This window comes from Miscanthus floridulus, chromosome 19 (assembly GCF_019320115.1).
Source record: "Miscanthus floridulus cultivar M001 chromosome 19, ASM1932011v1, whole genome shotgun sequence".
Classification (NCBI taxonomy): domain Eukaryota; kingdom Viridiplantae; phylum Streptophyta; class Magnoliopsida; order Poales; family Poaceae; genus Miscanthus; species Miscanthus floridulus.
The window spans coordinates 57,438,083-57,460,492 of record NC_089598.1 but is presented as its reverse complement, the minus strand read 5'-3'; the positions used below and the strand labels follow the sequence as shown (position 1 = coordinate 57,460,492).

Sequence of the window (22,410 nt, the reverse complement as noted above, 5' to 3'; positions counted from 1 at the left end):
GCAACAGTGGTGGACGCGACGATGAAGTGATAGCGTCGGCAGTGGCTTCGTCATGGCGCGGCGGGGCCAGCGACAGCCGAGCCATAGCCAGGCCAGAGACAGCCACGCCCGGCCGCGCGCGAATGCACGACCAACTCGGCGACGCTGAACGTCCGAGGGCGGTGATCACGGCCATGCGGCCAACCAGCCCGAGACATGTGATGCGTACAAATTTTAAAGCGCTCAACACGACCAAACGGTTGCTCCAGGAGTCAAACCGGCTTCACCATGCTCAAGATGGCAAATGAGACTACCAAATCGAGCTATAACACTAAACCACCCTTTAACCCATTCTCTTACAATAAATTGCTAAGCATAGCAATATCTAGCTGTTGGCAGACTTAAAAATTTCTAAGTTTTAGAGTTGGATTTGTTTTCAAGTTCCGTTTCTAGACTATTAGAAATACTAGCTAGTAACATTATTTTTCTACCGTAAGTATTTCATTGTTATCTACAAAGTTTGCACTTTAAACTTTATTTAAGTGTCACATACATGCTCTATAATATTTTTGTTCAATAAAAATTAGTTTCAAACCCTACTTGATATGCAAGAACTATCGAATTAACTTTCGTTTAGCATTTTTATTGATCATTTTGAGTTATAAAAATTGATCTACACAATTTATCACATGTATTATCATAAAAACATGATGCTCATGACATAGTTTAGAAAGTTGTTTAAGCGGTAACACCGAGGGTGTTACACAGGTAAGATTCCAATTCATTAGTAACAGGTACTATGCAAGTTTGATTTAATTTTTATACACGACAGTTACATATTTTTCTTCACCGCACAACGTTTTTTTCGGGTTAATTTTTTCCCACGGTTATTGTTGTTGTTAATATATTTTTTGGTTTAGCTAATGTATTTCTTTTATTTTTATCCATTGTAGCAATTTACTACCCCGGTGCCTAAAAGAATGCAACTATAGGTTACGTGCTAATTAAAATGATTAACGTTTGACAAGTTTCTAGTAAATAATATTCATATTTATGACTCCAAATCAATTTATTATGAAAATACATTTCGTAATTAATCTAATGATATTTATTTTATATTATAAATATCTATATTTTTTATCTATAATTAATCAAATTTTATATACTAAAATGTGACACTATTTTAGAATTACATTCTTTTGGGGACGGATGAAGTATATAATATGCCAACAAGAATAAATAATATTTTTTTGAAAGTTTTTTTTGTTCATTTATGAAATCTGTACTGATGTTAGTAAAGTAGCGTTGCTGAGGTCAGTAAAGCCTCCACGTCTGCAATCTGGAGGGATCAAATCAAACGCCATAAGCCCAAAACCCTGAGCAGTTGCAATTTCGCGCGCCCGGGAAAACGCGAGGCCTACTCAAATCTAACATCGAATTCGGGTCGGAGTCGTTAGCGCGTAATTGCGATAAAGTGACGCCAGCGCCCACCGCCATCGCAGCTCTTGGATCACGATCCCCTTCCCTCTTCTTCAATATAAGTTCATTGGCTTCTCTCCAATCGTCTTTCGATCCCGCGTCCGAGTTCAGATTCCCTCTCTCCCTGCTCTCCGCGCGTTCGAGTTCAAATTCGCTCTCTCACTGCTCTCCGCTCGTGTTTCCATCCCGTTTCTACGTGCCCAAATTGCACTCATTTTTTCTTCCTCAATCTCGAGTTCAGCATGTCTGCGGCGGCGGCGGTGGCGCTGATGGCCCGCAGGAGTCCGGCAGCGGACCAAGAACCGCGCACCGCTGACGCGAAAAAGCGACCGCGGTACAAAGGTTTCAGGAGCATCGAAGGAGAGGGCGCCGAGGGCGTCGTGAGCAGGGCGCGCGACCGCTGCAGCAGGAGGTCGCGCTGAAGTGGATAAGCGGCGATGGGCCCGACGGCCACGGCCCCCAAACCACCGCGTGCTCACCATGGAGGCCGGCTGCCTCCGCGCGTGCCGCGGCCACCCGTCGATCATCGGCATCGATGGCGTCGCCGCCGACCCCACACTACCGGAGACGATTTCTTTGCCGAGTGTCCCATCTTTGCCAAGTGTTTTTTATCGGGCACTCGGTAAAGAGGCTGTTTACCGAGTGCCAGAGATAAAGCACTCGCAAACAACTGACACTCGGTAAAGATGTGGTTTGTCGAGTGCCGAACACTCGGCAAACAATAACACTCTGTCTTTGCTGAGTGTTATTCTCCTGACACTTGGCAAAGGGCCGCCGCTGTTAATGACTGGCAGCCGCCGTTAACCCTTTGTCGAGTGTCTTCTTCTGACACTCGGTAAAGTGGTGATTTGTCGAGTGTTATTTTTTGACACTCGGCAAAACGGTGATTTGCCGAGTGTCATTATATAACACTCGGCAAACCATATTTTTTCACTTTTGACATCCAAACTTTTTCTGCAGTCCTCATAGAATACCTGATGCTCCATGTTCCAATGTGACATATTTCTCGGACTTTTTCTATATTTCTTTAATTTATTTCATTTAATTGAATTTTTTTGGATAATTCAAATTATAACTATTAGTCATTCAAATAATGAAAAAAATAAATGAAAAAATCATATTCATGTTTTTAGTATAATGTGAGGCCGTCTCCAGGATCATACTACCAATTTCGAACATCTTGTTCACGAAACATGACCACGAACTCGCGGTCGAGTTGTTTTTAAATTCTATAAAAAGCAAACGAAGTACGAAAATCATAAAACTTGTCAAGATGTCATGATATCATATGTGGAGGCTATGATAAAAATTTGAGAAGGTTTCAAGCAAGTTGTCACGTACGATGCTTGCAAACTGAAGAATCTCCGAAGAAGTTTTATGATTTCGTGAAGAGGCCGACAAGGTGGTAAGCATCGTACGTGACAACTTACGCGAAACATTCTCAAATTTTTATCAAAGCCTCCACATATGATATCATGACATCTTGACAAGTTTCATGATTTTCGGACTTCGTTTGCTTTTTATAGAATTAAAAAATAACTCGATCGCAAGTTCGTGGTCATGTTAACAAGATGTTCGAAATTGGTGGTCTGGTCCTGGATACGGCCTCACACTATACTAAATAACATGAATATCATTTTTCTATTCATTTTTTTCATTATTCGAATGACTAGCAGTTATAATTTAAATTATCCAAGAAAATTCAATTAAATAAAATAAATTAAAGAAATATAGAAAAAGTTCGAGAAATGTGCCACATTGGAACATGGAGTACCAGATATTATATGAGAACTGTATAAAAAGTTTGGAGGTCAAAAGTGAAAAAATATGGTTTGCTGAGTATCATAAAGTGACACTCGGCAAATCACCGCTTTGCCGAGTGCCAGGACGTATGGCACTCGGCAAAGAATTTTTTTAAAAATTTAAAAACCCCTCTTTGCCGAGCGCCAGTCCGCGGGCACTCGGCAAAGACTTTTTTTAAAAAAAAAACCTCTTTGTCGAGTGCCAGGACAGATGGCACTCGGCAAAGAATTAAAAAAATTAAAAAAAAACTTTGCCGACTGCTAGATCGGGGCACTCGGCAAAGCGAGGATTTAACCCCTCGGCCCAGCCGGCCCACACACACCGCACAGACGCGCCCGCGGCAGCGCCGCCATCGCCACCCGTGGCCACCCACGCCCGCGTCCACGGCCGCGCCGCCCGCGCCCCTGCCCGCGTTGTGCCGTCGGAGGAGGAGGAGAAAGAGAGGAGGAGGAGGAGAGGAGGAGAGGAGGAAGGAGGAAGAGGAGGATGAGGAAGAAGGAGGAAGGAGGAAGAAGGAGGAGGAGGAGGAGGAGGAGGCGCCCCTTCACCACCGCCACCCTATGACGCCTATTAGGTAGCCCTACCGTCGTCATCGTCGTAGTATCACTAGTAGTTGCGGTAGTAGTAGTAGTGGTAGAGTAGCAGTGGTGGTAGTCGTAGGAGTCATAGAAGTGGTTGTGACATTGTTATATATATGTGGTTGGATATAATCTTGTGCATGTCGGCCATCGTGCCGTTGATTTTCTTGCAGGTTTTGAAAACCTCACCGTGCAGGGGAGGTGCTGCCAAAATTTTGTATTGATAGTTTTATGTTTCTTTTTTTGCAGAGAAGAGCCCATCAGAGTGGAGCCGGAGTACCTCGGCGACCCTGATCGCCTTCCTCGCCACTGCGGGTCTGCCTGCACCGCGTCGCCTCGCCACTGCACCAACCCACCATGGCCCCGCTAGCCTGACTCCACCGCCACCCTAGGTATAACACCTCTTTCCGTATCATGGTCGTAGATCACGTAACCCAGTTAGGCGTCTCCCGTTCGAAAGAGATACAGTTGGAAATATGCAGATATTTTCATATCTAAAGCAGAATTGTCCACGTTTTTTGGACAGCCTGCGGATGCGTAGGTGGGGTTAGTTTCCATGGTCTGCTCCGATCCGAGATAGAGTTTCGGCATCATCTCCCTGTTGTTCTCTGGATACACACTCTCTCTGGCAGGACGTGTATTTGAAGAACAGCGGGGAGGTGCTTCCGAAATTCTGTCTCACATAGGAGTAGAGCATGGAAACTAACCTTATCTACGGATCTGCACGTGGGATTAGGACCTATCCTCACCTATTAGATAGTAGGAACGTCGTGTAGATGCAATTGATGTTTATATTACTCGCCGCTATATATGTTAGAGGATGGAGGACCATGAGTGGATGTACACGGGCTGCGCAAGTCAGGGTCAGGTCACCAATGAATGGATCAACAAGACCGATGCTTTCTTGGAATGAGCATTTGGCGTGGCTACTAAAGGAGCGAGTAAAATTTGCTGTCCCTGCAGCAAATGTGCAAACATGAAAAGAAAAACGAAGAAGGTCACGAGGGAACATCTTTGGAAGAATGGATTTACGGTAGACTATACCCGGTGGGTCTACCATGGTGAAGCCGATTGTATGAGAGAGGAGGTGGTGAGACCACGCGTCGAGGATTATGATGCTGATGTTGGGGTAGCGACATGTTAAATGACTATCACGAGGCACAGTTCGCTGAAGTATGTACGGAGGAGGAGCCAGAGGCAACCGCAATGGCATTCTACGACATGTTTGCCGCAGCATAGAAACCCCTTCACAGCCAGACAAAGGTTTCTCAACTGGATGCCATTGGACGCATAATGGCGTTAAAGTCCCAGTATAGCCTGAGTCGAGACGCCTTTGATGATATATTGACAGTTATTGGCAGCCTACTTCTAGAGGGTCACCTTCTGCCAAAGAGCATGCATGAGTCATAGAAACTCCTTCGTGCACTTAAGATGCGTATGAGCAGATACATGCTTGCCCAAAGGGGTGCGTTCTATTTAGGAAAGAATACATGGAAGCAAAGTACTATCCAAAGTGTAAATCCTCTAGGTTCCTAGAGATAGATTCTGGTGATGGCCAGAAGAGGCAGCTTGATATTCCCGTGATAATCCTACGGCACCTTCCATTTATACCGAGGATCCAACGGCTATACATGACCGAGGAATCCGCAAAACAGATGACATGTGTCGGTGTTTCAGACCGGGGGGTCCTCAACCAACCAATGAATTTGTTCTGCGTGCTCCCGATTCCAGATGGTGATGCAAAGAGACACAAGGTTTATACTGGTTTAGGTAATCGATGCCCTACGTCCAGTCTAAGAGATCGATCTTGTATTCCTTGCACCGAAGTGCTCGTAGTAGGGGGTTACAAGCTAGGTGAGAGAGGGAGCTAGTCCCAGGTCTCGGCAAGGTGTCGTGTGGGCCGCTTGAGACGTTGCTCTCAGGCGGCTGGGATGTGTGCGTGTGTTACAACGTGTTACCCAGTCTCCTTCCTCCCTCCTAAAATGGCCCAAGTCCTCTCCTTTTATAGCCCGAAGGGGGGGCAAGGATGGTACATGAGCTAACTATATGGTGTCATGTGAACAGAGGCGGCGTGTCTGGGCCCTGTAGCCTGTTCCTGTGGCGGCGTGGTCGTCGGAGTGGTCCGTCCTTGGAGCACTAGAGCAGCGTGGTCGTCCCATCCGATCCTATGCATCGCGGGAGCCCTAGGACTACCTCGGAGTGGGTGCGGCGGTGAACGTACAAGCCACTGTGGACAGACTATGTGCGAGGCCGAGACTTGGTCGGTGCCAAGGCTGTACCACAGTGGAGGGGTCTCGGCAGGCATGAACCCTAAGATAGCCGAGACCTTGGTGTACAGTGCCGAGGCCTCGAGTGGGCGGCTGATCGTGGGCACAGCGTTAAGACACAGTGGCTGGTAATCCCCGCCGTACCTTGGGTCCTGTCGGCCATTCTGTGGCGTTGAGCCATCGTCCGGCTGAGATTGCAGGAGTGGTTGAAGCATTAATGAGACATGATGCACTGTCTGGAGGGTCGGTCGAGGCGGGGGGCGATGGGCTGCGGATGAGCCAGGCTCACGCGAGACGGAGAATGAGGCCTCGTGCGAGATGGAGAATGAGGCCTCGCGCGAGGCGGAGATCGGACTCCTTGCCGAGGCATGCCGCGAGAGGCCTCGCGCGATATGGAGAATGCGCCCCCTGCCGAGGCCTCCTGTGGAGAGCCTCGCATGAGGCAGAGTTCATGTCAGGATGCCAAGATCTCCTGCTCGAGGCTCGAGGCGAGGAGGAGGAGGGCCCAGTGGGCTTGGTCGTGGCGAGTGAGGGGCCCATGGCTTGCCTTCTAGCTTTATTTCTTTTAGTGACCCTTTTGATTGTTCGCTCGGGGTACCCTGTTCTAAGGTACCCGACAGTAGCCCCTGAGCCTCCGGGGGAGTGCGTGCACTCTCCCTAAGGGTTTGCCTAGGCTTGGTTCGTACCCGCTCCCATAGGAATTGGGTTTTGTATCTTGGGGTTCCGGTGGGTGCGCGCGAGCGCACCCGCCGGGTGTAGCCCCTGAGGCCCTGGAGGAGTGGAGTTACTCCTCCAGGGGCTTTTTTATTTTTGTGTTGAACGAGTAGTTCTTATTGCATTTGTCAAGCCCATAAGCGCAAGTTCGGGTTGCGAGGGTCTCGGCGAGGCTGCAGGACAAAGCCCTCTAGCCTCCGCATGGAGCGAGAGGCTCGTTAGGGGCCCCCTGACTTTGGGTATGACCCTCACGCTTCCTTTTGTTCGGAAGGAGGGGTGGAATGTGCCAGGCTACCCTCGATGGGCGCGAGCGTGGACACTTTCGGTGAGCTGTTATCGGGTAGTTCGAGTGGAGGCCCAAGCCCCGTTTGCTAGGGGATGGCTAGCGGTCCAGAGACGCACTCCAAGAGTACCAGAGGGTTTCTCTAGTGGGTGCCGAGGCTGTTCGCTGGGCCTCGGTGGCTCAGTGCCTCCCTATGGTGGGATCCCATTCGGATACTTCCCTACCGGTCTTGGACATGACTTAGGACGCCCTGAGCGACTGTTTGCTCGGGCCTAGGCCATTCGTAGGCTCGCCCTGAAGTCATCCCTAACTCTGTTGCCCTGGGGCGGCTGTCGAAACCTCTTAGAGGCCCAGCCTTCGAACCCCTGGACCGTAACAGGCTCGGTGCCCTTTATCGTGTTTTATAATGAAACCTCTAGCATGGGCTTGGACCGTTTGTCTTGGTCTTCAGGTGCAAGAGGAGCCCTCGAGCCTCTGCCTGGACCAAGAGGGCGGTCGGGGGTCCCCTGATTTTTTCATCCAACCCTCACATGTCCTTTTCGTTCGGACGGAGGGTTTGTTTGTCGAGCCTATTCTGGTCTCGGTAAGGTTGCAGGAAGAGTCCCTAGCCTCTGCGCGGAGCGAGAGGGCCGTCGGGAGTTCCCCTGACTTTTTATACGCCCCTCGCGCGTGAGGGTTTGTTTGCGGAGGCCCCTTTTGGGCGTGAGCCTGAGAGTTGGGGTCTTGGCATATTTGCAAGAAGAGCCCCCTAGCCTCTGCACAGGGTGAGAGGGCCATCAGGAGCTCCCCTGTCTTTTTGTACGACCCTCACGCTTCCTTTTCGCTTGGAAGGAGGGTTTATTTTGCCGAGCCCCTTTGAGTGCGAGCTGGGGTCGCTGGGTCTCGGCAAGGTTGCAGGAAGAGCCCCCTAGCCTCTGCATAAAACAAGAAGGCTATCGGGGGTTCCCCTGACTTTTTGTGTGACCCTCACGCTTCCTTTTTGCTTGGAAGGAGGGGTGGAATGTGCCTCGCTACCCTCGGTGGGCACGAGCGGTGGCACTTCCAGTGAGCTGTTATCGGGTAGTCCGAGTGGAGGCCCAAACCCCGTTCGCTAGGGGATGGCTAGCGGTCTAGAGACACACTTCAAGAGTACTAGAGAATGTCTCTAGTGGGTGCCGAGGCCGTTCGCTGGGCCTTGGTGGCTCGGTGCCTCCCTACGGTGGGATCCCATTCGGAGACTTTCCTCCGGTCTCGGACACAACTTTGGGCGTCCCAAGCATTTCGCTTGCTTGGGCCTCGGCCCCGTATGGGCTCACCCATGGTCGTCCTTGACTCTGTTATCCTGGGGTGGCTGTCGAAACCCTTTGGGGCCCAGCCTTTGAACCCCTGGATCATAATAGGTTCAGAGCCCGGTTCCTTCATACGAAAGGAATAGGCCACAGGGAATATCTTCCCTATTGGCTCGGTACGGGTGGCGCGCCTTTTGAGGCGGTCTTATGGGGAGTTGAAATGACGCCTGCTGCCATAGTGTCCAAGCGTGGCATGATGGATGGGACGTAACTGTCCTCGCATTTAATGCGGGAGACGTGGGCGCGTGGGCCGGCGAAATCGGCTCGTGGTTAACCGCGCCGGATCAGGGGGAAAACCTCCCTGATTTCGTCGCCCGCTCGTTTCACCTCCTCCCTGCATAAATACCCGAAGAGTCTCGCCCCTCCTCATCTTACCTTGCCTGCATTAGCACCGCCCCCGTCGAGTCATCGCTAGAGCAGCGGGTGCTGGGAAGAAGAGGAGAGAAGAGCGAGCCTTGGGAGAAAGTGAGAAAAAAGCGAGAACGTGGGAGAGAGAGAAAAAACTCACCGCCACACCCGATTCCTCCGTCGCACCCATGGCCGGCGACATCGTTGTTGTCAAGGCAGACCCCTAGGACCCGTCGGACATCACCAAGGAGATGCTTCAGTCGCTTGTCGACGGTGGACTCCTTTGCCCAGTGACAGACCCTGCCAGGCCAGAGTGGATTGCTCCGTATGGCGAGCCGGAGCTGAGGCCTCGCGACGGCTACATCGTGAGCTTCGTCTCCTTCCACGAGCGCGGACTCGGCGTCCTGGCAGACCGGTTCATGCAGGCGCTCCCGCACTACTACGGCGTGGAGCTCCATAACTTCAATCCCAACTCCATCGCTCAGGCGGCTATCTTTGTTGCCGTCTGCGAGGGGTATTTGGGGATTGCTCCTCATTGGGAGTTGTGGCTCCACCTATTCCGGGCAGGGCACACTACCAAGCCGATAGGTACATCGGGTAAGAGGAAGGCGCCGAGGGCCGGTGGCTACACTCTCTAGGTGCGCCGGGACCGCCAGCACCTCTACATCCTGGCCCAGCTCGCGTCCTCCAACCGACGGTGGTACACGAGCTGGTTCTACCTCTGTAACGATGACGGAGGACTTCCCCCTTACACTAGGCGGATTGTGGGGAGCTACCCAAAAAGATGGAAGTGGGGCGTCCCGAAGGACGACCAGCCCAAGCTAGAGCCGCTCCTGGAGGGGCTGGCGAGGCTGCGGGGCCATGGCCTCACCGTGGCTGTGGTCATGGCCGCCTTCCACCGCCGGAGGGTGCTACCGCTGATGGCTCGGCGGTAGCGACTGTTTGAGATGAGGCCAGGTGAACCCATGGAGGGCATCCGGATGTCCTCCTCTGCCCTCTCCGACGAGGAAATTCTTCGTCGGGTGGGGGAGACAGTAGAGGCGAAGTTGAAGGGCGGCAACTTGACCCCCTTCATGATGCGACCGTCACGGGGGTTCCTATCGCTGGTAAGTCGTGTACCGCTGTAGCCTCTGAGTCTCCTCAGTCTCCCCTTACCCCTTGTTCCCTTATGCGCGTTTGTCGTTCCTTCAGGGGATGAGGGACATGTGCTCCTCTCCGCCGCCCGTTCCTGAGGATGCGGGGCGGCGGGCGATCAACCGCGCTCATGCCAATGCACAGAAGAAGCGAAAGGACGCCAAGGCGGCAAAGCGCACGAAGCACATCCTCGCGCGCGAGGAGTTGGATAAGCGCCACCGTCAACAACGGAAGGATGGTCTCCCGTTGGAGGAATCCCCGTCGACGTCGTTGTCGACGGAGGCCTCGGACGGGAACGACAAGGGCGAGGGAGGGTGAGGTTCCCTGGACCACCTTCCTGACGTCGTGGAGGTGGCACCCGGGGCGTCGGCAAGCAGCCCGGCACCCTCGGGAGGGGGAGGAGAAGCGGACCCGGGGCCAGCGGTTGCCCGCTCTGGGGCCGAGGCCGACACGCCCGAGGCACGGGCGTTAGGCAAATGCGCCGTCAGCCCAGTAGGCTCGGCGGCCGTGGTGGAGCAGGTGGCGGTGGAGGCGACGCCACCGCCCCTGCAGAGGACCGAAAGGGCACCGGGGTTCGCTGAAGACCGACCGGCGCCGATGGATACAAAGGCGACGCCTCTGCCGCCGCCTCCACCGCTGCGGATGAGGTTTGCTGTGGTGAAGCGGTTGCCGCCCCATTCAAGGCAAGTGTGTTCTTGGCTGGGTCATAGTGCCTTTCGTTTGCTTTTTTGGTCTCGCGCTGACCCTGTAGGTTAATTTTCCTTAGTCGGAAGTGGCCTACGGACGACCTTCCCTTGACGCCCCTTAAGGCGCTTAAGGCGAGCCCCGGCTCCTCCGCCCACTGGGTGGTGGAGGCACAAGCCGCCATCCACCGTGGCGCGGCGTCGGCAAGGGTCAACCTGAAAGAACCGACTGCCCAAGGAGGGGCTACCGAGGCGGCCCCTACACAGACAAGGGAGGGGGCGCTTCCGTCCCATGGGGGCGAGGCTCCCGAGTCAGATGGGGCCAGTGTGCCCTTGGTTGCCGAGGCCCCTGGGGTCTCCGAGGTTGAGGCAATGGAGGACAGGCCGCTCGAGACTACCGAGACCACAGTGGCCGCGGGCGGTGTTTTTGCATCCTCCGAGGCCACGATGGCGGAGGCTAGAGCCCCCGAGACCGTCAAGGCCATCATAATGGCGGTGGGGCCGTCCGTCCAGGGGGCAGAGATGAAGGCGGCGGAGGCCTCGGTGGCGCCCTTGGCTCAGGGGCCGCCGTTATTACGAGAGAGCGCCCGGGAGGCGGAGGTCTATCCGATCTCCTCCGATGATACTTCTCGGGCACTAGAGGCGGTCGACACCGAGGATGCTGGTGCCATGGAACAGCCGGCACTGATCTTGGATGAGGGAAGCTCGGCCCTCGTGTGGGCGCGACCCGAGCCTTGTGGGTGGGATCACCCACGGGTACTGTGGCGGAGCCGAGACGACCCTGAGGGGGAGCCTCTATTCGCACTCAAGGATGCAGCCGAGGGTGAGCGCTGGGCCAATTCGAGCAATACCGCTAGCTGGCAGAGCGGTCACTGCGGATGGCCTTGTCCGTGGTGGCCGATGAACTGCCCGGAGTCGCCTAGGTTCACGTTTTCCTTTCTCGCGTGACGTCGTTCTTTTCTCAGTTTTGTCGCAATCGACGACCTCTGTTCTATTTCCTCAGGAGCTTGAGACCCGGTCCCTCGGGAAGTCGGTCTTTCTTCGGTGGGAGAGGGGCATCTAGGACCAGCTTCAGTGGTAGAAGGGCCTTCTTGCCGACGCTAACGAGCTTCTATCGGCGCGAAGCACGGAGGTGGAGGACCTCTGCCTTCGCTGTGTCGACGTGAAGGTCGAGGCGGCCACGGCCCAGACGCAGCTTGCCCCTTTGGCGGTGTGGGTCAAGGAGCTAGAGGAGGAGCTTACCTACGCGGTCAGCGATTGGGATGCCTTCAGGTCCCGGGCCGAAGAAGCGACGGCCTCGGGCAAGGCCCTCGCCGGGCAGTTGGGGGTAGAGGAGAGTGCGCACTGGCTGACAAAAGGCACTCTAAACGAGGCCCTTACTACGGTTGAGGCCTCGGAAATCGAGGCTGTGGTTTTGAAGGGGACGGTCGAGGGTGAGTTCCAGTCCCCTTGTTTTGTTTCCTTTTCCTTATGTTCGCTCCCTGACTTCCTTGTATGACATAGAGCTAGGAAGTGAAGCTTCCAAGGCGGCCGAGGCCTCTCGGGTCGAGGCCCAGCGATTGAAGGAGAAGGCTGAGGCCTGTTAGGCCGAGGCCTGACGCTGGGAGTAGAGGGCCAAGGGTGAGTTCCGTGGGCTTCCGTCCCTAACTTAGGTTGTTCTTTCTCTCGCTCGACCTCATTCCATTTTCCGCGGTGTAGAGTCAGAGGCGGAGATCATTTGGGCCGCCGAGGCTTCTAGCGCGGTGTAGACGGTGCTCAAGACCGAGATCGAGGAGCACGAGGCGCTAAAACATGCTGCCCTTTCTGCCTGCGAGGCCTTGGAGGTCGAAGGGGTTCAGTCAGGCAGCTCCCTTGGGAGCCGCTTGACTGCGCTGAGCAGCTAGATGCGCGAGCGGCTCCGAGGGGCGCTGCACATGGGTGTCAAGCGGGCGTCGGCCGTCATCTCCTCTCACTACCTTAGCGTCGACCTCTCGGCCACCAGTGATGGCTATGTTCTGCCTGATGAGGAGGAGGAGGCCGACGCGGCGATCACGAAGCTGATGGAGGCGGCGGAAGGCCTTGGCACGGCGCTGGCGACGCTCTTCGAAGAGGAGGTGGTTCCTCCCCTACCATCTGCCGGTGCTGAAGGCCCTGAGCCTTGATCTGGGCCCGGGGGCTATGTAAAAATAGAATAGGGGTTATTTTTTGTATCGTAACGCTTGTGGCCGTCGAGGCCTTTATTTTTGAAGTATTTGTATTTCTTAGTTGTTTTTCTTATGTTTCCGAGCCTCTGCCCTCTGTTGCTCCTGATTGGATTTCATTTGCAAAACACCCCCTTGGGGCCTAAGCCGTCCCTTGAGCAAGAGGTAGTGAGGGAGTGCCATAGCCCGGGGGCATAGGCCGTCTTGCGACTCTACCGGCCTCTCGCTTAAGAAATAGACCTTGGTCCAAGGAGTTTTTACAACTGATTCATCAGAGCCTGCTAGGGACTTGGCGTAGGAATTTTTGCGAAAAACAACTGAAGAATGGTGCGTGGGACCTAGGGGGTCCCCTATCTAGCCCCCGAGGGAGGCTTGGTTCTGCCAAGGCAGAACCAAGTCTCCCTTGCCGTGTTACTGTATTGCCGAGGCCTACGATGGGCTCGGGGGGTTTCTCGAAAAACTAGACCAACTAAAGAACGCTTTTTAATTGCATTTCGAGAAATGACATATACAATGCTTGGAAATTTAGGGATAAAAGCGACGTAGCTATTCTATGTTCCAAGCGTTGGTGAAGATTTCACCCTTCTCATTGGCCAGCTTGTAGGTCCTGGGCTTCAGCACTTGGGCGATGATGTACGGTCCTTCCCATGGTGGGGTCAGCTTGTGGTGACCCTTGTTGCTCTATGCTAGCATGGTGCAATCCTCGAGAGCGTGCTTGACCGGGCCCTGGTGGTAAGGGCAGGGTTTCTTGAGCATGTCATCGAAGGGCCTAGGGCCTTTGAAGCCTCGGGGGTTCTTGCGTTCTGCGGCCATGACCAGATCAGCCTCCAGGACCTCCTGCTTCCCCAGGCGCCCCTTTTTCTTTCTCTTGGGGAGGTGGGAGGCTGAGGCCTCGGGGGCCTCATCCCTCCGCTTACCCTTGGTGTTGGTGTCGGGGAAGATGGCTCCAACAGCATCTTCACCCGTGGTGAAGCTGGTGGCGATGTCGAGGAGCACGGCGGTAGAGCGTGGTATGTTCCGACCTAACTCTCGAACCAAGTCCCGACAAGTGGTGCCAGAGAGGAAAGCCTGGACGATCTCCAAGTCACCGACGCTGGGCAACTCGGTGCACTGTTTGGAGAAGCGCCGGATGAAGTCTTGGAGAGACTCGTTCGGCTTCTAGCGATAGCTCTTAAGATCCTAGGAGTTCCTAGGGCGCACGTATGTGCCCTAGAAGTTCTCGACAAAGATCCTAACCAAGTCGCGCCAGTCGTGGATTTGCGAGGGAGGAAGGTGCTCGAGCCAGGCTTGCGCTGAGTCTGACAAGAGCAAGGGGAGGTTGCGGATGATGAGCAGGTCATCGTCCATGCCACCTAGTTGGCAGGCCAGGCGGTAATCGGCAAGCCAGAGTTCAGGGTTGGTCTCGCCGCTATACTTCGTGAGATTGGCTGGTTGCCAGAACCGGGTGGGGAAAAGAGCAGCGCGGATGGCCCTGCTGAAGACCCAGGGGCCTGGCGGTTCAGGGGAAGGACTACGGTCCTCCCCGCTATCGTAGCGACCGCCTTGGTGTGGGTGGTAGCCTCGAGCGGGCCCCTCGTTGTCGTGGCGTCGTCGCCTACTAACCACCTCATGGTCTCCCTATACTTCGCGTCGATTGCCGAGGCGGTCCAGAAGCACAGGGACCCTGTGGGCTATCAGTGCTCGGTCGGGCTCGGGACGAGCCGAGGCTTCCCGGTCCTGCCGAGGCGGTGCCGTGGGTAGGTTTGAGGCGCCCCCGTGTCATCGGGAGGCGGAACTCTTGGCCTGCTGAACCGCGGCGGTCTCTAGGAGATCCTGGAGCTCGCTGCGGACCCATCGCCCCTCCATGGTAGAAGGCTCAGGCATTGCGCAGACCAGCATTGCCACAGCCACGATGTTCTGGCTAACGCGATTGAAGACTGGGGGTTGCTCACTCCCTTTGTCGTCATGGATGCGGTGATGCACATCGCGGGCCCTCCATCGGGCTCCCCTGCCTTCGCTGCGACCTCGCTGTTCCTGTTCGAGAGAGTCTCGAAGTTGCTGCAAAAGGAGTTGGTCTTGTTCGACCTTGGCCTGGAGCTCACAGAGCTGTTCTAGGTCTGGGCGCTGAGGTCGCTCAAGAGCGACGTTCTCATTTCATGCGGCTGGCAGGACGGCGCGTGGAGGTGTGGTGGCACCCGTACCTGGGTGAAGTGGGGAACGGCTACCTACCCCCTCGTCCTCTTCGCCCGCCCTCGGCATCCCAAGCCCGACATGAAAACACTCACGAGTGGGGTCGTAAGTGCCTTCGTCATCGGAGTTAGAGTAGCCGAAGCAGTAGTCGCTTGCGGCCAAGAACTGGCGCAAAGCCCTAGGGTCGTGGAGTCCAGAGAAATCCACTCCGGGCCATGCCCCATCCTCATCCGAGGAGTCGGCGTGGGTGCTCAGGTCGAGAGCGAAGCGCTGGCGGTGTTCCGAGGGATGCTCATGAGCGGCGGTGTAAGCGTAGGCGTAAGGGGCGGTGGCATTTCTCAACCCAAAGGGGTATGGGGATGGTGCCGTCACCAGATTCTGCTCCGCTGGGGTCGGTTCTTCAGGGAGTGGTGGAGCGGAGCTTGATGACTGGGCATCGCCGCGTGCCACCAGCGATTTTCCTTTATCCAAGCTCAGGCTAGACAGGTCCCCAGCCAAGGACCCTGTGCCAACAGCTGGTAGTAGGATATCGGCGGGGGGTGGCGTGCCGCCCCGGATTCGCGTAGCGTCGGGGTGGCCTTGCTCGTGTCGTGCCTGGCGAGCGCGGCGAGAGCGGCCACCCGGGCGCCGCCTGTGCCTAGGCTGCTGGATCGTAACTTCATTGTCGAACAGTGGGGCTCGAGGAGTGAGGAGTACCATGTCATACTCATGCCCTAGAGACATGAACTCTAGGCTCCCGAACCAAACTACGGTGCCGAGACACAATGGTCGTATAGGGTCTGCCATCCGGAACCTGCTGGGATGACGAAAATGACACGCAGCGGCCCCTACCTGGCGCACCAACTATCGGTGTTTCGGACCAGGGGGTCCTCAACCAACCAGTGAATTTGTTCTATGTGCTCCTGATTCCGGATGGTGATGCAAAGAGACACAAGGTTTATACTGGTTCAGGCAATCGATGCCCTACGTCCAGTCTGAGAGATCAATCTTGTATTCCTTGCACCAAAGTGCTCGTAGTAGGGGGTTACAAGCTAGGTGAGAGAGGGAGCTAGTCCCAGGTCTCGGCAAGGTGTCGTGTGGGCCGCTTGAGACGTTGCTCTCAGGCGGCTAGGATGTGTGCGTGTGTTACAATGTGTTACCCGGTCTCCTTCCTCCCTCCTAAAACGGCCCAAGTCCTCTCCTTTTATAGCCTGAAGGGGGGGCAAGGACGGTACATGAGCTAACTATATGGTGTCGTGTGAACAGAGGCGGCGTGTCCAGGCCCTATAGCCTGTTCCTGTGGCGGTGTGGTCGTCGGAGTGGTCCATCCTTGGAGCACTGGAGCGGCGTGGTCGTCCCATCCGATCCTGTGCATCGCGGGAGCCCCGAGACTGCCTCGGAGTGGGTGCGGCAGTGAACGTACAAGCCACTATGGACAGACTATGTGCGAGGCCGAGACTTGGTTGGTGCCAAGGCTATACCGCAGTGGAGGGGTCTCGATAGGCACGAACCCCAAGATAGCTGAGACCTTGGTGTACAGTGCCGAGGCCTCGAGTGGGCGGCTGATCATGGACACAGCGTTAAGACACAGTGGCCGGTAATCCCTACCGTACCCTATCCTAGCCGGTATGGCACTAATTGTGGACACAGCGTTAGGACACAGTGGCTGGTAATCCCCGCCATGCCCTGTCCTAGCCGGTATGGCGCTGATGCGACCTCGGGTCCCGTCGGCCATTCTATGGCGTTGAGCCATCGTCCGGCTGAGATTGTGGCCTGTCTGGAGGGTCGGTCGAAGCGGGGGGCGACGGGCTGCGGATGAGCCAGGCTCGCGCGAGATGGAGAATGAGGCCTCGCGCGAGACGGAGAATGAGGCCTCGCACGAGGCTGAGATCGGACTCCTTGCCGAGGCATGCCGCGAGAGGCCTCGCGCGATACGGAGAATGCGCCCCCTGCCGAGGCCTCCCGTGGAGAGCCTCGCGCGAGGCAGAGTTCATGTTAGGATGCCAAGACCTCCTGCTTGAGGCTCGAGGCGAGGAGGAGGAGGGCCCAGTGGGCTCGGTCGTGGCGAGTGAGGGGCCCATGGCTTACCTTCTAGCTTTATTTCTTTTAGCGACCCTTTTGATTGTTCGCTTGGGGTACCCCGTTCTAAGGTTCCCGACAACATGGCACAAAAATGGCAAATGATACAATCCTGATAGGATGGTACATGCATCCAATGGTGAAGCATGGACCCACTTTGATGGCATTCATCATGAGAAAGATAAAGAGGCTCGTAATATACGTGTTGCGCTGGCAACAGATGGGTTCAATCCTTATGGAATGATGGCTGCCCCATACACATGTTGGCCCATGTTCATTATCCCCCTCAATCTCCCCCCGGCGTATGCTTTAAACCACAGAACATATTCTTGTCGTTGATAATTCCTGGACACCCGGTGAATAATATTAGTGTGTTCATGGAGCCTGTGATTGATGAATTGGTCTGTGCTTGGGAGAAAGGGGTATGTCTGTGCTTGGGAGGAAGGGGTATGGACATATGACCGAGCTACAAAGTAAAACTTCAAAATGCATGTTTGGTACCACTACTCCCTGCATGACTTCCTGGCATATGAGATATTCTGCGCCTGGTGTGTTCACGGAAAGTTCCCATTCCCAGTATGCAAGGAAGGTCTAAGGTTCATTTGGTTGCAGAAGGGTGGCAAGTATTCATCGTTCGACAAACATCGGCAATTCCTCCCTCTTGACCATATATTTAGACGAGACATCAAGAACTTTACGAAAGGTATTGTAGTGACAGACCCTACACCACCGATAATGACTGGTGCCGTGGTTCGTGAACAGATAGATGGTCTCGTGGTCAATCTAGAAGGTGGTTTTGTGGGATATGGAGAGCAACATATGTGGACTCATAAATCAGGCTTGACTCGGCTCCCCTATTTTGATGACCTTCTCCTTCCACACAACATTGATGTAATGCATACTAAAAATAATGTCGCCGAGGCACTTTGGGCAACAATCATGGACATTCCTGATAAGTCAAAGGACAACGTTAAAGCTAGAGTGGATCTGGCAATGTTATGCGATAGACCAAACCAACATATGAAGCCTCCTAGTCGCAGCAAGACATGGAGAAGGCCTAAGGCCGATTTTGTCTTGAGCAAGCCCCAAAGGAGGGAAGTACTAGAATGGATCCAGACGTTAATGTTCCCTGATGGGTATACAGCTAATCTGAGAAGGGGAGTGAACTTATCTACTATACGAGTCTTAGGGATGAAGAGTCATGACTACCACATATGGATTGAGCGGCTTCTTCCGACGATGGTTCGAGGCTATGTCCCTAGGCATGTCTGGCTAGTGTTGATAGAGTTGAGCTATTTCTTTCACCAGCTTTGTGCCAAGGAGTTATCTCGGATCGTGATTGCTGACTTGGAAAGAATGGCACCTGTGTTGCTCTTTAAGTTGGAGAAGATCTTTCCACCCGGCTTCTTCAATCTGATGCAGCATTTGATTTTGCACCTCCCATATGAGGCACGAATGGGGAGACCCGTGCAGGTTTGTTGATGCTATCCAATCGAGAGATGTCTAAAGGTTCTTCGAAAGAAATGTAGAAATAAATGCAAAATTGAGGCTTTCATTGAAGAGGCATACATTCTGGAGGAGGTGGCGAACTTCACAATAACATACTATGGTGATAACCTCCCTAGCGTGCATAATCCACCCCCTCGTTACAATGCTGGCGAAAATGAATCGAACCTCAGTCTTTTCTGAGGGCAACTCGAAAGCACAAGTGCATCGACCCCTAAGACCTTGAATCATGAAAAGTGGCGCCATATCATGTTATACGTGTTGACCAACCTTGACGAAGTGGCGCCGTACATGCAGTAAGTTCTCAACAAACTTGTTAAATACGCCGTCACTATTCTGCATCTAACCTCCTTATTTCTCGTTGGTACAGGGAATTTCTTCATGAATTCTGGCGTCAATTAAGGGATCCTACCCCGCAGCATGTAGATACCCTTCTTAGATAGGGTGCGGGAAATGGAATGCCCGATTTCATTTCTTGGTTCAAACGGAAGGTACCGTCCAATTTAGCTCGTACTTAGTTTGACATTCCAAGTTACTCGTATGTGCGAATAATATAACGATGTATTCTGCTTAAGCTTGTAGGGCTAGAGGGATGCGTCTATGCGTGCCGAGTTGAGACAGGTTGCCGATGGCTTTGCCTATAGGGTCAGGTCATTTTCTGGTTATGATGTGAATGGATATCGCTTTCGCACAACAAACTATGAGCAGAGTCAGCCCAATCGAAGAACCATAAGTTCCGGAGTTTTTACGCCCGGCGTTGATGAGGTCGAGTATTATGGAAGAATTGAAGAAATATACGAACTCAAGTTTCATGGTTCCAAACCTTTTAATCCTGTCATATTCAAATGCCATTGGTTTGATCCTGAAGTAACGAGGCGGGCATATTCTAATCTTGGGCTAGTTAAAATTCGATAGGATTCCGTCTTACCAGGAGACGATGTCTATATTGTGGCCCAACAGACCACACAAGTTTATTATCTCCCATATGCGTGTCAAACCAAAAGTCATCTTAAGGGTTGGGATATTGTGCACATGGTATCGCCACATGGTAAAGTGCCTGTCCCAAACGATGAAGATTACAACTTAGACCCAAACACATATGACGGAGAATTCTTTCAAAAAGAGGGACTAGAAGAGAGGTTTGAGATAGACTTAACCGAAGCGATCGGAATGAAAGTAGATAATGAAACGGTTATTGAAGAGGATGTCGGAGATGAGATGCAAAATGTGAAGAACTTACAAATACTTGAACGATTACATTTAGACAATGACAATGACAACATTGCTCGTTCGGATAGTATTGATTATTTCGACATGATTGATAGTGATGATGAGACTTATGATCCAGCTAATCCCGACCATGAAGATTATTTCTAATCCATATAATACTATGCTATTTTGTAATTACGTTTTGTTTATTTTGCATCTCTTTCTAAGTACTTCTTGTTTATCTGTGCATATTGGTTTACTCTTTTTAATTGTAGGTAATTGAACAAAGGTGGTGGGCGGTGGGATGAGGAAGCTAGGTGATGATACTTATGGTTGTTAATGGTACTTCTATTTGCAATTGTGATTGTAGATGATGAAGCACTTAGATTACTTGTGAACTTATTTGTGATGTACTGTGAGACATGTGATGTTTGTGATATATATGTGGTGTTGAATATCTATGTTGTTGATGATATATATGTGATGTTGGTTATATATATCTTTTGTTTGTTTGGATGAAATATAAAAAATAAATAAAAAATATTGTTTTCAGTCACTTTACCGAGTGCAATGGCCATGACACTCGGTAAAGTGACGACCTGGGAACATGCTTTGCCGAGTGCACAGGTCATTGCACTCGGCAAAGATCACAGATTTACCGAGTGCCACGGGCCAGACACTCGGCAAAGGTCGCCTGTTTGCCGAGTGTCTTGCCGGTGGCACTCGGCAAAGTGGTCACCTTTGCCGAGTGTTTGAGTCAACGACGCTCGGCAAAGAGGAGAGCTTTACCGAGTGCTTGACCTTGACACTCGGCAAAGCCGCCGTCACGGTGACGCTCGCCGTCACGGCGACTTTTCTTTACCGAGTGTCAGATTAGCATTCGGCAAAAGCTTTGTCGAGTGTCCGATAAAGTACACTCGAAAAAGAGATCTTTGCCGATCAACTGTTTACCAAGCGTCTTTTACCAAGTGTAACACTCGACAACCCTTGCCAAGTGTAAAAAAAGCCGCCTCCGGTAGTGCCAAGACCGGAGACGTGCATCTCGTCTTGGAGTTGATCCAGGCGGGCTGAGCCTCCGTGACTCCGACTACATGTGGAGGACGCCGTCGGAGGACACGATCCGCGAGATGATGAGGCAGCTTATCGGCGCTGCGAAAGGTACACGGTCTTGGGTTCTTGGCTTTATCCATAGAGATATCAAATCTGAGAATATCCTTGTCTGCCCTCTGGGCGAGCTTAAAGTGTGCGACTTCTGGTCGGTGACGCGGAAGAAGCTGTCAGCACCGGCTCTACTTCATCGCCAAGGGACAAGCCTGATGAAGACCGTCACCACGACGACAGGACAGCCAAGAGGAAGAGGCTGGTGATGGGCCGCGTCGTGGCGCACGGGACCGCAAGCCCAGTAAGTAGGTGCACGGGCCAGAATGGGCGTAACAACATCAGCGGGCAAGGATGCCGTAGGCTACTAGTATAAGTAGCAGTAGAGAAGGGGAACGGGATTTTATCAAAAACATTATGAACAACTTGTAAACAAGCACTCCTATGCTATTCGATTCATAACTCAACCTTCCCCAATTCTGTGCTTGTTCTTACTCAGATTCTGATCTGATTGATTCCAATCCACTGCTCCTACCACTCTGCTTACAGAAGCCCGATGGGAAGCCGCATCAGGCCTACCCCGTCGGGAGCTGCTCGACGGCAATTGGTACTACGGCCCGGCTATCGACATGTGGGGGCTCGGGTGCGTTATGGCGGAGCTTCTCAGTGGTGAGAGACTGTTCCAGGCAGAGAGCGAGTACGAGATGACTGCCGAAATGTCCGAGTTGCGAGACAGGATGACCTCTGCTGCGGGAAAGCCCGAGCCGGAGTGCTTGAAAGATCTGTCGGAGGATGGGCGTGATGTGCTCACAGGCCTGCTGGCCTTCTGCCCGGAAAAGAGGTTGACCGCGGCGGAAGCGCTTGAGCACCGGTGGTTCAACAACTTCAAGGCAGCCTTGGATTGATGATTTTGCTTAGTTTTTAGATGGCTAGTAGCTGATTCTTTATCTTTTATGACAGTATTAAATAAAATTAAGTACATCTGCTGTTTGAGTTACAGGTCTGAATCATCTACATGGTGTTGTGTCTCCTTTTGATCCACAGGGATGGCGAGTATGATTTTCAATAGGCATGGGTCACGGAGAAGCAGATGTGATGTGATTGAGCCTCGTCCTGTTTGCTACTAGTTACTACAGAGCTGGAGCTAATGTCATAGTGTGCTTTGACTGATGGGAAGCGTCGTGGCACTCTCGCTGCCCCAGTCAAGCAAACAGGTATACATGTTACTTCTGCTAGTTAGGCCATGTTAAGATCAGAATACTACATACACATCACAGCTTAATTTATTAGGAATTTAGACATTTTTATTATCAGTTTAATCCAGAAATATAACATCAGCAGGTTTGTGACAGTATATATGTGTATGTGTATATTTCTTATGAACGCTACAACATGTATAGATGATATATTTATTGCTACAGCAAGAATGCAAAATACAGTAATCATAAAGATTAGACTGTACCCAGCGGAGGGTCCCATGCCGAGGGCACCGGAGGCTCCATTCGCACTAGTCGACATAGTGCGTTGCTCGAAGTCGCGGATCACAGTCGATGCAGGAAGATATTCACAGTGCAGTCCCACGAACGGATCACCA

The 22,410-nt window shown here is 52.7% G+C and overlaps 1 pseudogene; it reads left to right on the top strand.

Moving 5' to 3' along the window:
• Window positions 1-1,700: 1,700 nt before the first annotated feature.
• LOC136526079 (putative cyclin-dependent kinase F-2) lies at window positions 1,701-22,030 on the top strand (annotated as a pseudogene).
• The last annotated feature ends 380 nt before the right edge of the window (window positions 22,031-22,410 follow it).